Raw genomic sequence first — 16,542 nt, forward strand, 5'->3', positions numbered from 1 at the left:
AAAACAAGCTGCTTGGGTTTCCACATAGAGAGATGACTATTTAATGATTATTTCATGAGTCTGCACAACAAATATCTCAAGTACTGAATGCATAAAAAAATTATGAAACACCCATAAGTGGAAAAAATGTCATTCTTCATAGCTGAAGTGTACAACTTAGCCTATGGGAATTTAATTTCTTGGATTGGTGATTTGAATTTAAATTAAGCCATTTACCTTTCTGCTTTTACTTCTGTAAGAAAGAAATGATGGGGGATACCAAAACAGTTACTGTCCATAGAGCAGGCCGTGAGCCTCATATGCATGCATCATGCAATGATGTAAAAAATTAGGTTTATTAATGAGAATTATATCTATGAGCTTTCTTCTTTAATTTTCACATAATTATATATTTATTCTCTGCATAAGTATAGCTAGACATATGAATTTTGGAAATGTTTCCCAAAAAAGTGTTTATGAATCCGAACAGGGCTTTAAATCTAAGTACAATGAATGTAAATGAGCATATTGTGTTACAGTTTCATGTAACAGTTGTTTTTCTAGATTCTATATCCTGCTCTTTTTTCAGTACTGACTGTAAGTGAGTATTGATCATCTCCCACATTAGCACAAGGCGCTCTAGAATTTCCGACATAATCAGGAGGGAAAAGAGATCCCGCATGACCCGTCAGTCGAAGGAGGGCAACCTGCTCAGGGTGAGGACAACTTTCCTGAAGCAGCAAATACGTCTGTCAGAATTCATTCCAAATATTCCAAAGCAACATTTACTCTACCTTTTAAAAATGTATCTTGGAGTTATCAAAAGAATGCGGTTATTTTGAGAGGATGGAGCATGAATCCTTGCAGGCATATTTTATGTTTTCTCATCTGTATTCTTCTACAGCATAATACAAATAATATGTGTGTATTGGTACATAAAACATATTGTATTCTTCTAGAGAGAGGAGGGGAAGGAGAGGTGGGGAGTGGTCTCTTATCTATGAAATGCAGAATTGATTTTATTTGCATTTTACCAAGAGAAAATTGACTAGTGGGAAAAAAAAAAGCAATGTACACTTTAATATGCAGGTCAGGAAATCCCCGATATCAAGATTAATTACGGGCTACAGTGAAATTCCTCTGGGTTCATCTTTGAAACTCCCACACTTCCGTCCTAGAACATTGGGAGGGAAGCCTGATCAAAGTTGGGAAGGGCATTAAAGAAATAATTGACCCAGAAAACAGCACAGGCTACCATGATACATTACAAATCGGTTTCCCAGACATTTAATATCCAATCAGCGAGGACTCACTCCTTTGTTCCTGAGTGACTGTACCGTATCTTCTAGACCAGTGTGGGTCTGTTCTTTTTCCTGCCAATCTCTTTCTCTTATAAATAGTAGTATAATAGAGGTCAGCTGATAAAAAGTTCTCCATGAAACTCCCCAGTGGATTTGGTTATGGAAGAGACACATGGAGGGTTCAAACATCTAGTCCCCTCTTTGAAGGAATAGGGATTTAAACCTAGGTGTGCTGAGACAGGTGAACTAGCTAATGAAGTGAGGTGCTGGCTCCACATTCTTTTTCCTCATCTCTCAGATATTGAAATGAATACCCACAGGCAAGGATAATTAAAGGAGAGAAAAACAGTCCCTTTATCCTATTAAGATATTCTTTCTTTACACGTGACCGTTGCATAGCCAGGCATTTCTTGAAAAGATTAACATAATTTAAAGTAAAGTCTATTCTAATTAACTATTTTCTTTCCAGTATCCCCAAACCCTTGGGATTTGCGGTGGTTTGCTGTCTTGTTTAAACACAGTATCATGCTATGAGAGGCTGAGAACAAGGCAGTGGCGGGAACTGTATGTGTCCCATGAAAATTGTTTTAAAAAATTGTGATGAAATGTGCAGGTGTTTATCTTTGGCTTGACAGTACTTTCCTGATGTTTGCTGGGATTTCAAACCAGTGTAAGAAATGAGCTTGCATTAAAGTAGGTGTCCCTTCTTCAGGGATTATGTGACAGTAATTAGCCATCTGATCCAATCTTTATTGTTGCAAACATCCTGTAATGGGAGCATCATTCCCATTTCAAAAGGGATTAAAGTAAGCCTACAAGAGATTAAATAGCCTGAGTAAACCATACTTCAGGTAAGTGGGAGGGCAGAGATTTGAATCTAGATCTGATATCCAACTAGTGCTCCTTTATTCAGGTCGTTTAGTTTGTCAATAAAACATTCCTTAGGCAATCAAGTGTAAATATCACCTAAAATGATAACGGGACGCTAGAGGAGAGGTAAAAAGAAAAATATGTTAACATACTTGGAAACTTACATTCATTAGAAATACCAATGTAGCTAATAAACCCAGGGAGATAAGTGATGTCTACGTGAATAGATGTATCTGTGTCTTTACTTGAAAGGTGCAGATGGAAAAGTGGACAATCGTGAGAATGAGCCCGTGACAGTGCTTTGAAGTAGAACTAACAGGGTATGTTAAAAATAGTAGAAGTTTAGTCTTAAATTATAATAATAAAGACAACATATTCCATAATGAATGGAAAATTATAGTCTCTAACCAGAGAGGTCCAATACAAGACTGGTTCAAAACAACAGCAAAATATATTAATATCTGTTATGTCCACCTGTTAATTATTATAAATCTAGCCCCAAATGTGAAAATAATATTATTTCATTTTGCTAAACAAACAAAGAACCTGTATTTTTTTCTGAAGGAGGAATATTTTTCTAGATATCTGTCAAAATAGGTTTATCAAATGCTCTATTCAATGCAACAGGTTGCATCAGCTCTTCATTTCTATCAAAATGTCAAAAATAATGGTAGAATTTAGTTTGATTTTATAAGTGGGTCAACTGTCTTATAGAGTAAGGCCTGTTATATCTATCATATCAAATCTTGAGGCACTAAAACAGTTTCATCAAGCATCTCATTGGCCTCACTGATGGATGATAAATTATTTTTCTCTTATTATTTCTGAAATTATCCAAATATGCAGGTATTTCCTAACATCTCAAATGTATAATATTTTATTGTTATACAGATGATATCCTAAACATCCTTTCATGATATATAATTAAAGAACATATGGGGAATTATCAAGTTATTAAAATTGGTCTTTCTCTGATTAATTTATATTCACTTTTTATCTAAATGTAATTGGAAATTGATTTCTAAATGCTTTAGGTGTCATTTACCTTGATCTATAGCTCCTGTCTCTTATGATCTCTATTTGCCAGGTTTTGTGCAAACTGCTTTAAGAAATTTTTATTGAATCATGACTTTCATGTAATAAGATGATCACCTTTCCCCAACAATTTGTTTCATTTTTCATGTATATAACCCTGGACAATCTATCTTGTATGTGTTAACCCTCATAACACTACTCACATCAAATTATCAAATGTTCTATGACCCCAGAAGTTTCCCTTATAACTTCAGAGCTAATATCCCACCGATATGTAACATCACACTGATTATCATTGTAGATTGGTCTTCCCATTTCTTCAGTTTCTACAGATGGACTCATGCAGTTTGGACTATCTTGTATCTGGCTGCTTTTGTTCAACCTAAAGGCTATGAGATTCATTCCTGTTTTGTATATCAGAAGTTCCTTCATTTCACTAATGTTTGGACAGACCACATTTGTTTCCTTTGATCTTAGTGATGAATATTTAGATACTGTCCTGTTTGGCATGTGATGACTAAAGCTGCTGGAACGTTGTTTGGATGGCTGTGGGCACTCCTTCCTCCTGCGTGTCTGCGTACTGTGGACTGAGTTTGCCAGGTCATCAGACAGATGTGTATTTACCTTTTCTCAGAGTGTTTGTGTTTGAACAAGTGGGAACTCCAGTCCCCAAAGCATGGGACTTGAGCTGATCCACAATCAGAACAACACTTAATTTTGACAGTTGATACACACAATTTTATTTCAGTAAGAGTGCCTCAGAAGTGTTATAATCCTCATTTTTCAAAGAAGAATCTGATGCTGTGAGAGATGAAGAGAATAAGATATAGAACCAAGACTGAATATGGGTTTATGGGACAAGGAAATTTCAACACTAACAGAGCTTCTTCTTATTTCAGAGCAAAACCAAGTTCTGGAGAGTAGAAATGCCCCCTCTACCATCCCACACAGCACACCATAAAATAGTTGTACTAATTTGCTTCTCTTTAATACCATGCTAGCAATGTAGATTTGTCTTCCTGTTTCTTCTTCTTTAGTCACAAGCAAGCTATGTCATGATCTTTTTGCAATAAAAAATGGTGATAGTTACTTATGTGAATAGCAAATGATTCAAGAAAGAAGAGAGAGTTCTTTTTTAGCAAATTGCTAAGCAGCACCTTAAAACATATCTTTACATATATGTGATCTTAAATAATAGGATCTCCAACTTTAAATTGTAAGGGTTCAAAAATAGATGAAAATTCCTATTGTCATGTTTTAAGATTTAAAAAAAAAAGATACATTTTGCTCAATCTAGGAAAATAACTAGTAAATTTGCAAAGCAATGGGTAAGATGCTGTCTTTCATAGTTAGCTAGCTAATTTGGCCATATCTGTAATCTCTTGTGAAGCAGAAAGGATTGGTATGCCCCGTTGCCTTCCATGCTTATCCTGTATAAACTCCTATCCAGCAGGAGAGATAGCTAGGATATTCAAGTCATTTGTAGATGGTCCTCTGATGACAAAAACTATTGGTAAACAATAGCGAGTTGTAAATAGTACATGACATATTTAAAGTTAAGCTGTAACCAGGAAACACATGAATGGCTCATGGAATTATGGCCCTGCTCATCGAGCGGTCCTCTGCTATCATCGACGTGACCATTGATGCTGGAACCAAGAGCTGCCCCTTCAGTGGTTCTTTTAGTGGCATCAGATCAATATCCACATCCTAATAGTCTCTTTACAGGAGACAGCCTACATGAAGCAATGATATAAGAGGTTTCTTTAATATGAATAACCATTTTTCTCAATATTTTTTTCTTCTCTTTAGAATTCTTGATTATGAGGAAATGTTCTTCCTGAATCCCATGTAACTCTTTCTGTAGCACTGGCCAAGTTGAAAGTCCTTCTGGAAACTAGTGGTTGAATGTATTATGGTGTAATAATACATAGGGAATAGAGATATTGAAATAATGAGAATTTAGTATTTTTTTGATATAAGAAGATATATAGGAAATGCTATTGAATTTTTTAAGAAAGTGGAAATATCAACATTAAAGGACTTTGAGTTTGTTAAAACAGATACCATAAAAAAAAAAAAAAACCAGATACCATAAAGCTTTGGAAATTGTCTTATGGTGACTAAAATAATGGGGGAAATTATTATTTGAAATTAGCTGTGCAAAATGAGAAAATGTTTATGGGCTACTTAAGCACATTAATGACAATAGTTCTTTAACTTCAGTAGAGAGGCAACAAGGGTCTTCTCAATGACATAGTATATTTAAAGTGAGTATGATTGTTTCCATTTCTTTACCAAAATGCATTCACCACTCTTAAGCTTTTATTTTGAAATTTGGTGTCAGAGAAAGAAGCTAATGATCAAAATGGAAATACACTAAAGAATCATAATTAAGAAAGATGATCATTTCCGTAACTGTTAACGTTTGCTGCATTCATTGTCCGTAGCAGCTGTCTTTTTTTTCTTTTTAGTTCAAGAGAGGGGAAAAAAAAAATCATCTGTGACCTGAACACTATCAAAAACTACATGGTAGGCATTTCCCTTCTCAGAAAAACCTCCGCATGGTAATTCAGTTTGCAAGTATAGGATTTATTCTTGACTGTTTCCTTTTTCTCATACCTATCCATGAGCAAACCCTACTGACTTCACCTCACATTACATCCCTAATCCAGCCCGTGTCCCACCGCTCCTCCTCTGCCCCATGCACCTGACCATCACCACCTGTTGCCCAGACACTGGATGCCCCTGCTTTTGCCCACTTGCCGAATTTGTTGACCGCAACCCTCAGACTAACATGCAGTGTGAGTCATATCATGTGACCCTCCACCCTCAAATGCTCATTCTAAAATCTCAAAAACCCCTTGAACCTGAAGCTGCCTGTTTGTTTCTGGAAAGGGGAAGACAGTTTAGACTTTGTGGTCCACACACAGTCTCTGCTCCATGTTCTTTTTCTTTGTTTTTGATTTTTTTTTTTTTTTTTAATTAACAAACATTTTAAATGTAAAGAGGGGCTCCTGGGTGGATCAGTTGGTTAAGTATCTGACTTCAGCTCCGGTCAGGATCTCAGGGTCCTGAGATCGAGTCCCCCAGCAGGCTCCTTGTTCTGCAGGGGTCTCCTTCTCCCTCACACTCTCCCTCTGTGCACACTAGCTCTCTCAGTCAAATAAATAAAATCTTAATAAATGTAAAACAGAAAACGTTGCTGGCTCTTAGGCTAGGCATAGCAGTTGGTGAGCTGCCTCTGACCCCACGGCTGCACATGCTGTTAAAAGGTCTTGCGTGGTCCTGTCCAGCCGGGCACCGCTGTGGTTCTCCATCCTTCTCTGCCCTCGAATTATATCATCCTCTCACCGTACCTTGATCAAACAGAACTTTCATTTCCATGAAGGCTTTGCTTTTAATTATTTCCTGTGACTGTAGCTTTCCATCTACAGATACTCACATGGCCAACACTTGTGTGTTTTTGGAGTTTGAGTGAAATGCAGCTCCCAAGAGTGCCTGCCTTCTGCCCTCTATCTGAGAGAGCTCTCAGTGGTTGCCTGTTAACTTGCCCTCATCTCTGTCTCTTCGAAGCTTTTCAGGATGTATTGTCTGCTTACTACTTGATCTCCTCTGTCTCTGTCACACCTCACTAGGTTGTAAGACCTCTGTTTGTATGGACTTCGACTGACATGTCCTTTACTTGTTAAAAAAAGAGAAAGTGGCATACTAGCTTCTCAATAATTATTAATCAAATATAGGAAAAATATCATGTATTCATCTATTAATGTCAAAAGTGATTATGATTTAGTAATTATAACTTTAATGCTGACATTATTTTAATGACTCTATACCAGAAGGTAGCCTTGATTAATTTAAACATCACAACAAAGTTCTGGGCACAAAGGAATCCTAATGACCAGTGGCGACATGCTGTGATGTCAGCACCTTAACTGAATTTTTCAGAAAAAAAAAAAAAAGGAATGTATGTGTATAAGCATATTCAGAAAAGAAAAATGACAAAATATTAAAAGTTGATAGTTCTTGGTGAAGACATGTAGGTACACTTATAGGATGACTCTTCTGTGGCTATAGTGTTTCTGAAGGTGCTCTGTCAGCTGCCAGTCTGCAGCTGAGAGACTGAGTTAAGATGATCCCGTAATAGAAGTTGTCCCAAGAGGGCACGGCCAAGAATGCAACTTCTCTGTATTTACCAACTGGATTTATTTTATCATTGTAAAATGTACTGTACTTATGAACTACACCTAGAAGTTTTGGACAATAAAACTCTAAAAAATGAACATGTACCCACAACCATGAAGCAAAGACAAAAAGCAATTCTCTTTGTGTTTTTCATCTAAATATAAAAACATAACAGAAGAACGATTCTTCATGCATTTTGAAGTACCTGAATCCACCCCTTAGTTCTATATCTTTCTAAAGTCATGTTTATGTTACATTTTTTAAATTTAAAAAAAATTTTTTAACATGTAATGTATTCTTTGTTGCAGGGGTACAGATCTGTGAATCATTAGTTTTACTAATACCCTCACCATAGCACATACCCTCCCTAATAACATATTTCTTCAACATTGTCTCAATTTTTAATTTATTTGCTAAAATAGCCTTCAGCCTTCAGTAGTATTCCATGCCTAGTGAATATGAAATTGTTGATGTCTTTGATGACTTTTCTCTGTAGGCTATTAATTTGTAATTGAGAAAATCCTTTCTTTACACATTCTAAGGTAAGCTCCAAATAAACTCCACTAATTGAAGAATAATCCCAACTTGTTTTTTTTTAAATATCAAAATGTGTCCATATTGCAATCCAAATAATCCTCCAGGCTCTGTCCTTTTCCTCCATGGAGAGGACTTCTTTATGAAAATAATTTTATGTAACAAATGTCAACATATGTTACCTCTTTTTGTGAATGTTTTGCCAAACGTAGAACCTGGGTGAAGGGGAACCAGGAACCTTATGAAGATCATCAGAAAGATTATTTCTATAAGGTATCCTAACGAGCATTTATAGAATTCAAAATAAAATCTTATTCTTTCCCTATTCATTCTTTTAACTTGTTCAATCAAAACATACTTTTCTAGGGCCTTATTCATAAATCCTTTCTTCTTTGTAATCTTTATTGTCAATAACTATAATTTCTAAGAAGCTCCAAAAGTTGACTTATGTGTTGTTATACTCTCTGAAAGATTTTGATAAAGATTCCAAAGATCGGAGGAGTCAAGATGGCGGAGAAGTAGCAAGCTGAGACTGCTTCAGCTAGCCGGAGATCAGCTAGATAGCTTATCTAAAGATTGCAAACACCTGAAAATCCATCGGCAGATCGAAGAGAAGAAGAACAGCAATTCTGGAAACAGAAAAACAACCACTTTCTGAAAGGTAGGACCGGCAGAGAAGTGAATCCAAAGCGACGGGAAGATAGACCCCGGGGGGAGGGGCCGGCTCCCGGCAAGCGGCGGAGCAACCGCGCACAAAATCAGGACTTTTAAAAGTCTGTTCCTCTGAGGGACATCGCTCCAGAGGCTAAACTGGGGCGAAGCCCACGCAGGGTCAGCGTGGCCTCAGGTCCCGCAGGGTCACAGAAGGATCGGGGGCGTCTGAGTGTCGCAGAGCTTGCGGGTATTGGAACGGGAAAGCCGGCTACAGAGACAGAGCCGACAGTGAGCTCGCAGCTCCGTGTTACCTTGAACCGGTCGCAGGCTCGGTGAGCTCGGAGGTCAGGCAGACGGGAGTAACTGGGCGCTGTTCTCTGAGGGCGCACTGAGGAGTGGGGCCCTGGGCTCTCGGCTCCTCCGGGCCGGAGACCAGGAGGCCGCCATTTGTATTCCCGTCCTCCGGAACTCTACGGAAAGCGCTCAGGGAACAAAAGCTCCTGAAAGCAAACCCGAGCGGATTACTTACCCCGGCCCCGGGTAAGGGCGGTGTAATTCCGCCTGGGGCAAAGACACTTGAGAATCACTACAACAGGCCCCTCCCCGAGAAGATCAACAAGAAATCCAGGCGAGACCAAGTTCACCTACCAAGGAGTGCGGTTTCAATACCAAGGAGAGCAGCAGAATTCCAGAGGAGGAGAAAGCCAAGCACGGAACTCATGGCTTTTTTCCTGTGATTTTTTTTAGTCTTGCAGTTAATTTAATTTTTTCTTTTTCATTTTTTTTTTTTCTCGCCTTCAGGTAAAATTTTTTTTTAACTGTTACCTTTTTCTTTTTTAACGATTTTTTACTAGTTTATCTAATATATATATATATTTTTTTTTTACATTTTTCTTAGGTGTTTTCTTTTTTTAAAAATTCTTTTCTTTTCTTTTTTTTTTTTTTTTCTTTTCTTTTCTTTTTTTTTTTTTTTTTCTCTTTCTTCCTTTTTGAACCTCTTTTTATCCCCTTTCTCCCCCCTCACGATTTTGGATCTCTTCTAATTTGGTTAAAGAATATTTTCCTGGGGTTGTTGCCACCCTTTTAGTATTTTACTTGCCCCTTCATTTACTCATATCTGGACAAAATGACAAGACGTAAAAATTCAACACAAAAAAAAGAACAAGAGGCAGTACCGAAGGCTAGGGACCTAATCAATACAGACATCGGTAATATGTCAGATCTAGAGTTCAGAATGACAATTCTCAAGGTTCTAGCCGGGCTCGAAAAAGGCATGGAAGATATTAGAGAAACCCTCTCGAGAGATATAAAAGCCCTTTCTGGAGAAATAAAAGAACTAAAATCTAACCAAGGTGAAATCAAAAAAGCTATTAATGAGGTGCAATAAAAAATGGAGGCTCTAACTGCTAGGATAAAGGAGGCAGAAGAAAGAATTAGTGATATAGAAGACCAAATGACAGAGAATAAAGAAGCTGAGCAAAAGAGGGACAAACAGCTATTGGACCACGAGGGGAGAATTCGAGAGATAAGTGACACCATAAGACGAAACAACATTAGAATAATTGGGATTCCAGAAGAAGAAGAAAGTAAGATGGGAGCAGAAGGTATACTGGAGAGAATTATTGGGGAGAATTTCCCCAATATGGCAAAGGGAACGAGCATCAAAATTCAGGAGGTTCAGAGAATGCCCCTCAAAATCAATAAGAATAGGCCCACACCCCGTCACCTAATAGTAAAATTTACAAGTCTCAATGACAAAGAGAAAATCCTGAAAGCAGCCCGGGAAAAGAAGTCTGTAACATACAATGGTAAAAATATTAGATTGGCAGCTGACTTATCCACAGAGACCTGGCAGGCCAGAAAGAGCTGGCATGATATTTTCAGAGCACTAAACGAGAAAAACATGCAGCCAAGAATACTATATCCAGCTAGGCTATCATTGAAAATAGAAGGAGAGATTAAAAGCTTCCAGGACAAACAAACAACTGAAAGAATTTGCAAATACCAAACCAGCTCTACAGGAAATATTGAAAGGGGTCCTCTAAGCAAAGAGAGAGCCTACAAGTGGTAGATCAGAAAGGAACAGAGACCATATACAGTAACAGTCACCTTACAGGCAATACAATGGCACTAAATTCATATCTCTCAATAGTTACCCTGAATGAGAATGGGCTAAATGCCCCTGTCAAAAGACACAGGGTATCAGAATGGATAAAAAAACAAAACCCATCTATATGTTGCCTCCAAGAAACACATTTTAAGCCCGAAGACACCTCCAGATTTAAAGTGAGGGGGTGGAAAAGAATTTACCATGCTAATGGACATCAGAAGAAAGCAGGAGTGGCAATCCTTATATCAGATCAATTAGATTTTAAGCCAAAGACTATAATAAGAGATGAGGAAGGACACTATATCATACTCAAAGGGTCTGTCCAACAAGAAGATTTATCAATTTTAAATATCTATGCCCCCAATGTGGGAGCAGCCAACTATATAAACCAATTAATAACAAAATCAAAGAAACATATCAACAATAATACAATAATAGTAGGGGACTTTAACACTCCCCTCACTGAAATGGACAGATCATCCAAGCAAAAGATCAGCAAGGAAATAAAGGCCTTAAATGACACACTGGACCAGATGGACATCACAGATATATTCAGAATATTTCATCCCAAAGCAACAGAATACACATTCTTCTCTAGTGCACATGGAACATTCTCCAGAATAGATCACATCCTCGGTCCTAAATCAGGACTCAACCGGTATCAAAAGATTGGGATCATTCCCTGCATATTTTCAGACCACAATGCTCTAAAGCTAGAACTCAACCACAGAAGGAAGTTTGGAAAGAACCCAAATACATGGAGACTAAACAGTATCCTTCTAAAGAATGAATGGGTCAACCGGGAAATTAAAGAAGAATTGAAAAAAATCATGGAAACAAATGATAATGAAAATACAACGGTTCAAAATCTGTGGGACACAACAAAGGCAGTCCTGAGAGGAAAATATATAGAGGTACAAGCCTTTCTCAAGAAACAAGAAAGGTCTCAGGTACACAACCTAACCCTACACCTAAAGGAGCTGGAGAAAGAACAAGAAAGAAACCCTAAGCCCAGCAGGAGAAGAGAAATCATAAAGATCAGAGCAGAAATCAATGAAATAGAAACCAAAAAAACAATAGAACAAATCAACGAAACTAGGAGCTGGTTCTTTGAAAGAATTAATAAAATTGATAAACCCCTGGCCCGACTTATCAAAAAGAAAAGAGAAAGGACCCAAATAAATAAAATCATGAATGAAAGAGGAGAGATCACAACTAACACCAAAGAAATACAAACTATTATAAGAACATACTATGAGCAACTCTACGGCAATAAATTTGACAATCTGGAAGAAATGGATGCGTTCCTAGAAACATATAAACTACCACAACTGAACCAGGAAGAAATAGAAAGCCTGAACAGACCGATAACCAGTAAGGAGATTGAAACAGTCATTAAAAATCTCCAAACAAACAAAAGCCCAGGGCCAGACGGCTTCCCGGGGGAATTCTACCAAACATTTAAAGAAGAACTAATTCCTATTCTCCTGAAACTGTTCCAAAAAATAGAAATGGAAGGAAAACTTCCAAACTCATTTTATGAGGCCAGCATCACCTTGATCCCAAAACCAGACAAGGATCCCACCAAAAAAGAGAGCTATAGACCGAAATCCTTGATGAACACAGATGCGAAAATACTCAACCAAATATTAGCCAATAGGATTCAACAGTACATTAAAAAGATTATTCACCACGACCAAGTGGGATTTATTCCAGGGCTGCAAGGTTGGTTCAACATCCGCAAATCAGTCAATGTGATACAACACATCAATAAAAGAAAGAACAAGAACCATATGATACTCTCAATAGATGCTGAAAAAGCATTTGACAAAGTACAACATCCCTTCCTGATCAAAACTCTCCAAAGTGTAGGGATAGAGGGCACATACCTCAATATCATCAAAGCCATCTATGAAAAACCCACCGCAAATATCATTCTCAATGGAGAAAAACTGAAAGCTTTTCCGCTAAGGTCAGGAACACGGCAGGGATGTCCATTATCACCACTGCTATTCAACATCGTACTAGAGGTCCTAGCCTCAGCAATCAGACAACAAAAGGAAATTAAAGGCATCCAAATCGGCAAAGAAGAAGTCAAATTATCACTCTTCGCAGATGATATGATACTATATGTGGAAAACCCAAAAGACTCCACTCCAAAACTGCTAGAACTTGTACAGGAATTCAGTAAAGTGTCAGGATATAAAATCAATGCACAGAAATCAGTTGCATTTCTCTACACCAACAGCAAGACAGAAGAAAGAGATATTAAGGAGTCAATCCCATTTACAATTGCATCCAAATAAACCTAACCAAAGAGACACAGAATCTATACTCAGAAAACTATAAAGTACTCATGAAAGAAATTGAGGAAGACACAAAGAAATGGAAAAATGTTCCATGCTCCTGGATTGCAAGAATAAATATTGTGAAAATGTCTATGCTACCTAAAGCAATCTACACATTTAATGCAATTCCTATCAAAGTACCATCCATCTTTTTCAAAGAAATGGAACAAATAATTCTAAAATTTATATGGAACCAGAAAAGACCTCGAATAGCCAAAGGGATATTGAAAAAGAAAGCCAACGTTGGTGGCATCACAATTCCGGACTTCAAGCTCTATTACAAAGCTGTCATCATCAAGACAGCATGGTACTGGCACAAAAACAGACACATAGATCCATGGAACAGAATAGAGAGCCCAGAAATAGACCCTCAAATCTATGGTCAACTAATCTTCGACAAAGCAGGAAAGAATGTCCAATGGAAAAAAGACAGCCTTTTCAATAAATGGTGCTGGGAAAATTGGACAGCCACATGCAGAAAAATGAAATTGGACCATTTCCTTACACCACACACAAAAATAGACTCAAAATGGATGAAGGACCTCAATGTACGAAAGGAATCCATCAAAATCCTTGAGGAGAACACGGGCAGCAACCTCTTCGACCTCTGCCGCAGCAACATCTTCCTAGGAACAACGCAAAAGGCAAGGGAAGCAAGGGAAAAAATGAACTACTGGGATTTCATCAAGATCAAAAGCTTTTGCACAGCAAAGGAAACAGTTAACAAAATCAAAAGACAACTGACAGAATGGGAGAACATATTTGCAAACGACATATCAGATAAAGGACTAGTGTCCAGAATCTATAAAGAACTTAGCAAACTCAACACCCAAAGAACAAATAATCCAATCAAGAAATGGGCAGAAGACATGAACAGACATTTCTGCAAAGAAGACATCCAGATGGCGAACAGACACATGAAAAAGTGCTCCATATCACTCGGCATCAGGGAAATACAAATCAAAACCACAATGAGATATCACCTCACACCAGTCAGAATGGCTAAAATCAACAAGTCAGGAAATGACAGATGCTGGCGAGGATGCGGAGAAAGAGGAACCCTCCTACACTGTTGGTGGGAATGCAAGCTGGTGCAGCCACTCTGGAAAACAGCATGGAGGTTCCTCAAAATGTTGAAAATAGAACTGCCCTATGACCCAGCAATTGCTCTATTGGGTATTTACCCTAAAGATACAAATGTAGTGATCCAAAGGGACACATGTGCCCGAATGTTTATAGCAGCAATGTCCACAATAGCCAAACTATGGAAAGAACCTAGATGTCCATCAACAGATGAATGGATCAAGAAGATGTGGTATATATACACAATGGAATACTATGCAGCCATCAAAAGAAATGAAATCTTGCCATTTGCAACAACATGGATGGAACTAGAGCGTATCATGCTTAGCGAAATAAGTCAAGCAGAGAAAGGCAACTATCATATGATCTCCCTGATATGAGGAAGTGGTGATGCAACATGGAGGCTTAAGTGGGTAGAAGAAGAATAAATGAAACAAGATGGGATTGGGAGGGAGACAAACCATAAGTGACTTTTAATCTCACAAAACAAACTGAGGGTTGCCGGGGGGAGGGGGTTTGGGAGAAGGGGGTTGGATTATGGACATTGGGGAGGGTATGTGATTTCGTGAGTGCTGTGAAGTGTGTAAACCTGGTGATTCACAGACCTGTACCCCTGGGGATAAAAATATATGTTTATAAAAAATAAAAAAATTAAAAAAAAAAAAAAAGATTCCAAAGATCATTTTTTTGAACAAATGCAACCACATTTTAGAGTACGAGTTTCTAGAAAGATAAAATATTGTTTTAGGACATCTGTGTTATTTTACATAGCAATTCAGCAAAGGCTCAAAACATTTCTTTTTTTTTTTTAATTTTTTTTAATATTTTATTTATTTATCAGAGAGGGGGTGGGGAGAAAGCGAGCACAGGCAGACAGAATGGCAGGCAGAGGGAGAAGCAGGCTCCCCGCCGAGTAAGAAGCCCGATGTAGGACTCGATCCCAGGATGCTGGGATCATGACCTGTGCTGAAGGCAGCTGCTTAACCAACTGAGCCACCCAGGTGTCCCAAGGCTCAAACATTTCTAATCTCTGATTAATGAAGAGCAGCAAAAAAACAACATCCATACTGCTTACTGAGTAGACATTTGCCTCAAATATTTGTAGTTCAAAAAAAAAATTTGTAATTAATTATCTCTGCATATATATGCAAAATTTTAGGTTTAGATACCTTTTCTTCTAATTGCACTTCTAATTTGTTGATTCTCAATTTATTACTTTAAAATTTTAATTCATATTATTATCACAATAACAAATTATTTTACCTTATATATTGAATTATTTGATTTTCTATTTGAATTAATAATGTTTGCTTTTTTCAAAATCCACAGAAGGAACTTCTAAAACATTCTCTTTGATTTGTATGAAATTGTATGAAAATAATCCACTCTTGAAATTAATTGGACTCATTTTCTATTTGACAAATCTGATAAAAGTGGCATCATTCGGTGATTTAGAAACTCTTATCTATTAATGGAACCAGTATCCACGGCTTAACTTTTGGTGTGCCTGTGATGCAGTCTTGAATTGCATTGTAACGCTGAGTCATATGATCTGAAGACAAGGTCATGCTTCCTGCATGGTGTGTAAATATACCTCCTGTGTCAAATCTTTGTCTCAGGGCACAATCCTGTTAATGAAGCTGTTTGCCTCTGTAATTCATGCTGTTGCTTCTCCTGCAATTCTGTCTGTTCATTCTGCTCTCCGCATGGCCAGTGCTAAACATGGGAAAAACCAACAATGAAGCATTGTGTGCAATTAATATCGATGTGCTTGAGAAATGGAAATTCAATATTTACCGTATCATTCTTTCTGCCTTTGGGGGGCATGGGCTGTTCATTGCTGCAGATGGGGTTTGTGGCTGAAAATGAAATAAGCACTAAAATACTAAAATACCAGATGACTATTCATTGTGGATTTACACCAAACAGTAAAGGACTGGTCAATATGAGCTCTATAGGAAGAACCATGCGCTTGCATTTCCTATAGGCACCTTACTTCCATCCAAAGTATCTAAATTTGTCCTCCTCCCATTGACCTGCCAGCCACCGCCTTGTGCCTCAGCTTGCTGGGGAATATGGTGGGGTGGGGGAGGGTTGCTGGACACAAGCTCTGACTACTTTCTTTCTAGCACAGGACGGCATAGGTGCTGGGTGTGCACTCTTGGCCGGAATTATCTTGTTCTGGAAAGAAAGGATCACGAAAAGAGAGATGTGCCTTTTATCTCTATAATCAAAATTGAGGAGCTATCCAAAATAATCCTGACTTGTTTTTGTCTAACTACTAAGAGGGACATTTTGTTAAAAATGAAAATTCTGGAACAAAGGCCAGACAGATCAAAGTGATGCAAGAAAACTAGGGGTAAACTAGGACAGCCCAGGACAAACAGAAAATGAGGTCTTTCCAGACATAATGATAATAAAATTCATTAAAAACTGATGATAC

This window comes from Mustela putorius, unplaced genomic scaffold, assembly GCF_011764305.1.
Source record: "Mustela putorius furo isolate JIRA1106 unplaced genomic scaffold, ASM1176430v1.1 tig00000577_pilon_pilon_pilon, whole genome shotgun sequence".
In the NCBI taxonomy this organism is placed as follows: domain Eukaryota; kingdom Metazoa; phylum Chordata; class Mammalia; order Carnivora; family Mustelidae; genus Mustela; species Mustela putorius.